The sequence below is a fragment of the Neolamprologus multifasciatus genome, chromosome 15 (assembly GCF_963576455.1).
Source record: "Neolamprologus multifasciatus chromosome 15, fNeoMul1.2, whole genome shotgun sequence".
NCBI lineage: Eukaryota > Metazoa > Chordata > Actinopteri > Cichliformes > Cichlidae > Neolamprologus > Neolamprologus multifasciatus.
In genome coordinates this window covers 30,571,298-30,580,530 of record NC_140453.1, presented here as the reverse complement: position 1 = coordinate 30,580,530, position 9,233 = coordinate 30,571,298, and the positions used below count along the sequence as shown (strand labels likewise).

Here is a 9,233-nt window from a genome sequence, read left to right as displayed (position 1 = left end):
AATTATATCTATCTATCTAAAGAAACTCAAGAAAAGCTGAGAAACAAAGTCAGTGACATCTGTCAGTCAGGATATGGAACCAAAGCCATTTCTAACGTTTTGGACTCTAGTGAGAGCCATATTAGAGCCATTACACAGTGGCGAACCTTCCCAGGAGGCACCGACCTATCAAAATTACTCCAAGAGCACATCGACGATTCAGAATTGCAGGCCTCATCCGCCAAAGCTAAGGTCAGAGTTCTTGATTCAACAATAAGAAAGAGACTGAGCATGGTGTTGGAGTGGCCTAGTCAAAGTCCTGATTTAAATACACTGGAGATGCTTTGGCATGACCTACACAGGACGTTCATGCTCAAAATGGGGCGATCGTGGCTCAAGAGTTCGGAGTTCGTCTTGAAATCGGAAGGTTGCCGGTTCGAGCCCCGGCTCGGACAGTCTCGGTCGTTGTGTCCTTGGGCAAGACACTTCACCGCACATTTGCACATCGGCTGACAGAAGCGGTCAGTCGGCCCCAGGGCAGCTGTGGCTACAACTGTAGAATGGGTGGATGACTGGGTGTGTAAAGCGCTTTGGGGTCCCTAGGGGGGACTAGTAAAAGCGCTATACAAATACAGGCCATTTACATACAGTCCTCCAATGTGGCCGAGTTAAAAAATACTCTGTAAGAAGAGTGACAATAGTTCCTCCACGCAGTGTTGGGGAGTAACGTACGTATTTAAAATACAAAATATGAGTAACTGTATTCCGTTACAGTTACCGTTTAAAAAGGTGGTATTTAGAATACAGTTACTTTGTTGAAATAAATGGATTACACGGCGGTACTTCCCTGTTTCATATTGTGGCGGGTCAGGACTGTTTGGGTTTTGTTTGACAGCTACGTTCTGTTGTCAGTGTTGCCAACTTAGCGACTTTGTCGCTATATTTAGCGAGTTTTCAGTCCCCTAGCGACTTTTTTCCCAAGAAAAGTCGCTAAAAAAAAGATGTGAAAGCGCATATCGCTTTTACTCTCAACAAGCAGCGGGTGCTGTAACGCAGTCAGTTCTTCTTTTACTCTTATGCTGTTTTGTGGATCAGGTTTAAAACTACTTATAAACACACACACACACACACACACAAAGTAACTCCACCAGAGTGCCTATTTCGGGTCACTTTTGCCGGTCCAAGCCCGGGTAAAGGAGCAAGGTTGGAATTGTGACATTACAAAAAACAATAATTGCTAAAAGAAATTTAATTTGTAGTTCTAAATAAATTCTAACTGCATTTAGGACGTTTTTTGCTCACTTTATGTCTCGTCCATGATGTTATTTCTCTCTCCAGCAGCGTAGGTTACAATTACATTAGCATGACCAATTATGCAAATTAGGTGATGACGTCATTTAGCGACTTCTAGCGACTTTTAGGACAACCAATAGCGATTTTCCTTACTGAGGAGTTGGCAACACTGTCTGTTGTTCCAGGCGGCAGCGTTACGGTTGCCATGGTTACAGGGTGACGCTCTCTCTCTGTTTCCTGGGTGAGAGAGCGCCTGTTGTTGTTGTTGTGCTAAGCTAATAGGCAGAATGCTACCGGTATAGCTCTAAAGAATGTAGCATCATGGGCAGTGTAGTCCGTGCTGCAGGGAGAATGGACTGCCATACCCGTTATGTGTGAGTGAGGGAGGGAGAAAAAGGAAAAGTACGAGCTGTCATCGAGCAGAAACGGGAGCTGGAAGCATGTAAATATAATAATAACCACTGCAGCCAAGAAGAGAGCCTGACGAGCCCAGTTGTAAGTAAGCTATTAAGACTCGACTGTACACCGTGTTCGTGTTTTCCTCCAAAAACAATAAGTTCCGTTGGAGCAGCCTTTCAACGCCTCTCTCTGTCTCTGCTAGCAAAGTTGACCCAGACAAGTAAAGCTAGTTTTTGGCTACGAGCCGACACAGAACCCACCGTATTAGCCAGAGGTCCCTTTACTACGGTTCGGAGCCGCGGACCTTCAGTAACAGTAATAAATCACAGCAATAGTACATTCATGTAGTTGTAAACAGCATGATAATATATTAAGTAATCCAAAGTATTCAGAATACGTTACTCTCATTGAGTAACGTAACGGAATACGCTACAGAATACATTTTGGGACATGTATTCTGTAATCTGTAATGGAATACATTTTAAAAGTAACCTTCCCAACACTGCCTCCATGGTGACGTGAAAGACTCATTGCATGTTATCACAAATGCTTGATTGCAGGTCTTGCTGCCAAGGGTGGCACAAGCAGTTATTAAATACAAGTGCAATTATTTTATCACAAGAGGCAGGTAGATGTGGAAAGGTTATTTTTTCCATTCATAAATAAAATCATAATTTAAAAACAGCATTTTGTGTTTTGTCAGGTTCTCTTTGTCTAATATTCTAGTTTGTTTGATGACCTGAAACATGTAAGTGTGCCAGAACTTAGAAAGGGGACAAATACTTTTTCACAGCACTGAACGTTGTGATTCCTTCGGTCATTAGCAGATTGCCACAGTCACCCGTAGTTTGCAGATGTTTGCAGACTTGTGCCTTACTGTTTCAACCAACATGCTTCATGAGGTCCAACTTTTACTTTGAAAGCTTCTCTTTCTGTGTTCTGATCTCCACAGTTTCACTACCACTGAGCAAACAGTTGGCAAGCTGGTGTTTTCTGGTGTGAGCGAGGCCTAACACGGCGATTTTCACAGAGGCAACTGGAAGTGAGGAAAGGGTTGACTTATGTGCTCTGGAGCAGATAGCGATCACACCACATCCTTATCATGGCCCAGCTGAACCATCCCCAGCGCTAACTCTTCAAGGATGCCACAGTATGTTTAACTCCACACAGGCATGGCACACATCAGTGACGCTAGCCAACCCAACTAGACTTTGGGGGTCACAGGCACTCAGCCATGATATGGATCACCTGGTGTGAGTCGTCCTTCATATCCTTCTATTATTAAATGTTTTTTCTCAATATTTGCAATGTCACAAGGACAACTCTTATGCTGAGAGATGTATTTGTGCTGTTTCTCTGATAAAAAGCAGGTTTGTTCAGATAAAGCGTCTTTACCAAAATGAAGCAAAGTTCTCAAGGCCAGTCTGTCCAGTAACTGATATTTTCCTATTTTTGACATAAATGAAACACCTTAAAATAAAACAAAGATCCACAATTAATTATGACATTGTTGTTGAGCAATGTGGACGTCAGCTGCTGTTAGGTCAAGTCAATGTTACTTGCAGAGTCTAATATTTATATTTAGAGCAGTGTTTGCACTTAGACCTGCAAGAAACTCGAGGAAGAGAAGAGGCAGCTACCACTCTGGGTTTGTCATTTTGCGTTCGTAAACAGTGACAGGTGATTGGAATAAAAAGTCATGCCCACATAGGCTTCGACACTCCACACGCTGAAAGACAGATCCTGGCAGACATGCAATTAGTGATTTATGTACAGAATAAAGCAGAACAGCACAATTAAAAGATGGAAGCATGGTGGAGTATCATGATACAGCTGCTTTCTGCACTTAGGGGTTGACAAAATGTGAATGAAATTGTAATGAACTACCTAGAAAAAAGGCCCGTGGTACTTGTGCAGCATAATAGCTGTGAAAAAATGAACCAGCTGCCAGATGACACAATACCGGTTTTGACTCGTTTTTGGTAGTGATGGGATTTCCGGCTCTTTTTAGAGATCCGGCTCTTTTTAGAGATCCGGCTCTTTCGGCTCGGCTCACTAAAAAGAGCCGGCTCTTTCGGCTCCGAACCGGCTCTTCAGGTTGTTTTGTTGCTTTAATTATTTAATCATTAACAATAATATAAAATTATGCAGAAAAGGAATTACTAATGTAAAAAAAAGTGGTTTTATTTATATATGTTTATATATGGCCCCTAGAGACAAAGCACGTACAAACTCTAAAGCATATACAAACTCCAAAACACATTTCTAGCGTTTACTGAACTTCCAAAACAGAGCTACCCAGATCACTTAAATTACACAATTGAAAACATGTGTGTATTGTTTGTGTATTTATAGACAAGCACTCATATTTATTCAAATAATTAAAAAAAAAAAATTTAATTTACCTGTTACTACCACACACCAAATCCGGTTGTTGATACTTCCTGGCTTGTGTAGCCACTAGGTAACAAAAGCTCAACACTGCGCTCTAGAAACCTGGAGCACTTCTGTTGTCATTTGTACGTGTTTTGGAGTTTGTACGTGCTTCTGAGTTAGTACGTGTTTTGGAGTTTGTATGTGCTTCTGAGTTTGTACGTGTTTTGGAGTTTGTACGTGTTTTGGAGTTTGTACGTGCTTTGTCTCTAAGGTCCACCATAAATATACTTTATTTATTCACTCCACATAAAATGTAATAAATAAATCATATAATACAAAAAACAACTATTTACATTTTATACTTTTAACTATTTAAATTTTCAGCTTTTTCCTTTTAAACCAATTTAACGTGAAACAACACAAAACACTGCAAACCACAACACAATTAAATATAAATTAAAATATTAAAACAAAAAGAAGATGCACATTCTCTGTCATATGGGCCTGCATGATTTCTGAATCCTTTATCATCTGCAACTGAAAATAGCGGATGATTACTATACCTTTCTAATGTGACGTTGTTGTCCCTCACTCTCTTTCTCTCTGGCTCTGCTCCTGTGCTACTGCGAGTGTAACTAACGCCCCTCCCCCCTCTGCCCAGCGCAAAGTACAGGCCGCGCATGCAGAGTTTAGCGGGAAAAAGGGCGAGAGAGAGGGTGAGAGAAAGAAAAAAAAAAAACCAAAAAAACCCCTCACCTCGCGTTGTTCACTTCAAAGAGTCGGCTCTAAGAGCCATTTCGTTCGCGAACGACCCATCACTAGTTTTTGGGAAACACACTTAATGTGAGCAGCACACTGAGAAGACTGCACATCTCAAACATTTATAAGCCACCCATGTGTTTTTTTCCCCCTTTCTTTGTTTTGCCACTTTGAGCTATTATTCCCCCTTTAATAGCACGCCATTTATTTGGGTGCCATTTTCTTGTATAGAGAGGTGCCTAGTTAACAAAAGGAGAAGAAAAGCCATTAAAATGGATGGCTTTCTAATCAACAGGAAGCTAAAATGCGCAGAGACACTAGTTGTTCTTCCTAACCCTCTTAATCACACGCACACAACAAACACAATTATCAGCATCACTTCCCTGAGAGCCTGGCTTGGTCAGTGTTCTTTCATATCTGAAGTCTGAACTTGTTTTTGCTTTCATTTAAAGTAAGACATCGACACAAAGGGCTGTGGGGACGTGGACCAGCTCAGTTTGATCCTTGTTAGAATCCGTCTCCTATGTTTACTTCTGTTTGTCTTTCTAAAACACAGTTCCTGTGGTTGTTTTGTTTTTGCCATGTTGCTGTTTCGGAGAGAGCGGGAGAAAAATCGTGGCAGGGAAACTTGTGTTATCTCAGCAGGACGCCGTGCAGCGAGCTCCCTCTCGGTCGTGTTTTTTCTCACTCCAATATGCTCGGTAGATTGCACTTAGCTCATCTTAATTTCGAAATGTGGATGCTCGCGGAAGACTGTATATATCTCGGAGACAGAGTGAGGGTGGTGTTTTATTATTTTTAAATCTTAGGTGTTTATGAGAGATTATACATCAATGTCAGAAAAATCAGTCGCAGCATATTGCTGGGAGCTGATGCCAAATGAATGCTTCTATTTCCTTTACAGACTCTCTGTGGGGAGCGTACGAGGGTACACTCCAGACTTAAAGATGTTATATATGAACATATAACAGTTTGGAGACCAAATGGGGCTCTTGCAGCATTCAGGATGACATTATATGATGCGCAGAAGTGTGTGTGTGTGTGTGTGTGTGCATGAAATGCCAGGACTCATCTAATGACTTCCTCTCATGAGCTGCCAGTTCGTGGGAGATGTGTTACAGTATTGACATTTCTGAAGCTATTCAGTGAAGTCCAACTGTTAGCTGCTGAAGACCAAAACAAGATCTGATTAGCGATGCCTCTGCAGGGATGCTGCTGTGTGCAGCGGTACAGTTGTCCTGACAGCAAGGTATCAGCCGGAGTCAAGCATTTGAAGAAAAACAAGAAACTTAAGAGAGGGACAAGCGAAGCAACTGAGCTGCACTCGAGGACAGCCAACAGTTCTGCCGATCCCTTGACAGCTGTATTAGTGCTAATGACAGGCTGTGTTACTCTATGGCACGGATGCACCTGAGCTGGAGGACAGAATAACTACTGACCAGTGTAAAGGCATCAGGGTGGACAGTGAAGGCCTTTCATGTGTAAACTTGAACATCATTGACTGCACTGTTTTTGTACACAGGTATGAGGTTTAGCAGGTGACTCCTTTAAAATACATGAAGGTTTAGATCAATGACAACCTGAAACACCGGCTGAAAAAGTAAGAAACCAGTGAGCAGTCCCTTAAAAATGATGCCTCTTCACTGACTGACCGAACTCTCAAAACAGCCTGACTTTGTGATAGTCTGATAGTCATGCTCAATGACAGCAAAAACCATATTTCTCTATACTTTGGCCAATACTGACATCTCATGTGTTTAACATGATTACTTGTGAACTTTAGAAATTCGTGCATTTATTGAACTTTTGCAGAGACCAGAGGATCTCTTCACCTGTTTTTGATTGTGATCAGCTTTGAAGGATCAGCCGATTAGAATCTCTTTTTTTTTTGGTGAGAGACTGAGGCACAGGAAGTAGAGCAGGGCATCTACTAACTGTGAGGTTGGTGACTTGATCCTTGGCTCATCTTTTCATGCCAAAGTAATCCTTGGGCAAGATACTGAAGCCCGAGCTTCTCCTGAAGCATTGCCTGGAGTGTAAATGTGTGTGAATGCTAATAGAAAGCACTTGGATGTGCTCCTATGAATATACATGTGTCAGTGAGACATATTGAATAAAGTGCTCAAGTGGAATAGAAAAACACTATACAAGAACCTGTGTGTAACATCCTGAGACCCGCTAGCTGGTCTGGATACAAAACAGTGGACCAGCGTTTGGGTTCGAGAGGTCGGCACTAAAATATGTGTGATTGTACTCTCACTAGATTTGATGATACTGGAACAACTTAAAATGTTCCTTTGACTGTATGTTGAAATGAAACATTATCATCATTATTGTTCTGCGGGTACCTTACCCCGGGGTAGAAAACAACGCCTCGGCCACTTTTATTTTTACTTGTAACCACTTTTAAAGATACAAAAGTCGCTTTTCTCACTGTGATGGACCGAGTTGAAAAGCAGGAGTCGAGGGTTTTCCTTTAACCTAAAAAGTTAGATTTACAAAAAACGATGAAGTTGAGCTCAAAGAACCAAAACTGAACTCAGGCAAAGAAATGTGGACTTGACAAACCAACTAACTGCCTGCCCAAACAAACATAACTGACCCAAACAGGAAATGACACACAAGAGTATATATAATGGCTGATCAGACCAGTATGACACAACAGGGGTAACTAAACACAACACAATCACGAACCACGAAAAAGGACGCAGTTTGTTAGTAAACTAAACACCAAAGAAGAAAATCAGAAAACACTAAACTCATTTAGTTTATCTGTGAAGGTTCTCAGTCATCCAGGTCATCGTAGTCAAAGGAGCTTGCAAAGAAAAGCGTCTGGACTTCTTTAAGTTACTTGAAGACGTTTCACCTCTCATCCGAGAAGCTTCTTCAGTTCTAAGGTCAAATGGTGGAGAGTCCCAGATATAAACCTAGTGGGAGTGTCCCCCCACAGAGGGACAAAAGGACCCCCTGATGATCCTCTAATCGCCTGAGCCAAGGTGTGGAACTGGGTGTGGGTCCCAATCAGCCAGAGTTTCGGGTGAGTTCATTGTGAAACCTGGCCCCACCTTATCATGTGATTTCCTGAGGTCAGATGGTCCAGGATGTGAGTGGGCGTTAAGGCGTCTGGGGAGGGATCTCAAAACTGGATTATAGATGGCAGACAGTTGGTGTCGTAAATCACCGCCTCTGTTCAAAGATGGTCGCTCACAGTGGACATAGATGGCTTCTTTCACTCCTCTTTCAAACCATCTGTCCTCTCTGTCCAAAATGTGAACATTGGCATCCTCGAAAGAGTGTCCTTTATCCTTAAGATGCAGATGGACTGCTGAGTCTTGTCCTGTGGAGGTGGCTCTTCTGTGTTGTGCCATGCGCTTGTGAAGTGGCTGTTTGGTCTCTCCAATGTAGAGGTCTGGGCATTCCTCGCTGCACTGTACAGCATACACCACATTGTTAAGTCTGTGTTTTGCCGTTTTGTCTTTCGGGTGAACCAGTTTTTGTCTGAGTGTGTTGCTGGGTCTGAAGTACACCGGGATGTCATGCTTGGAGAAAACCCTCCTGAGTTTCTCTGATACACCGGCTACATAGGGGATGACAATGTTGTTGCGTCTGTCCTTCTTATCCTCCCTCGCTGATGTCTGATCTTCTTTTCTGTGCCTCTTTGCTGACTTTAAGAATGCCCATTTAGGATAGCCGCACGTTTTGAGTGCTTCCTTTACATGTGTGTGTTCCTTCTTTTTCCCTTCAGGCTTAGAGGGAACATGTTCTGCCCGGTGGTGTAGGGTCCTAATTACTCCAAGTTTGTGTTCCAGAGGGTGATGGGAGTCAAACAGGAGGTACTGGTCCGTGTGTGTGGGCTTCCGGTAAACTTCGATGTTGAGGTTGCCATTCTCTTCAATGTGCACAGCGCAGTCCAGGAAAGGCAAACAGTCGTCCTTTGTGTCTTCCCTGGTGAACTTGATGTTTTTATCCACAGCGTTGATGTGCGCAGTGAAGGATTCCACTTCTTGTGTCTTGATTTTGACCCAGGTGTCGTCTACATATCTGTACCAGTGGCTGGGTACTCTTCCTTTGAAAGAGCCAAGAGCCTTCCTTTCCACTTCCTCCATGTAAAGGTTGGCTACAATAGGTGACACGGGGGAGCCCATGGCACAGCCATGTTTTTGTCTGTAATAGCCTTCGTTGTATTTGAAATATGTAGTGGTGAGGCAGAGGTCTAACAGTGTGCAAATCTGATCGGGTGTGAAGTTGGTCCTGTCCTCCAAGGAGTTGTCTTCTTGTAGTCGTTTTCTGACAGTCTCCACGGCCTCCGTGGTGGGTATGCACGTGAAGAGAGAGACTACATCAAAGGACACCATGGTTTCATCTGGATCCAGGGTAAGTTTCTGGACCTTGTCTTGTCTTGTCTTGTCTTGTCAGAGACCTTGTCT

General features: G+C 42.8%; 1 long non-coding RNA gene across 1 annotated transcript; it reads left to right on the top strand.

Annotated features, from left to right (window-relative positions):
- Positions 1-712: 712 nt before the first annotated feature.
- LOC146502423 (uncharacterized) lies at positions 713-6,395 on the top strand. Its single transcript, XR_014869458.1, has 2 exons — positions 713-890; positions 1,458-6,395. It is a non-coding gene; the product is annotated as an uncharacterized LOC146502423 (long non-coding RNA).
- Positions 6,396-9,233: the final 2,838 nt, after the last annotated feature.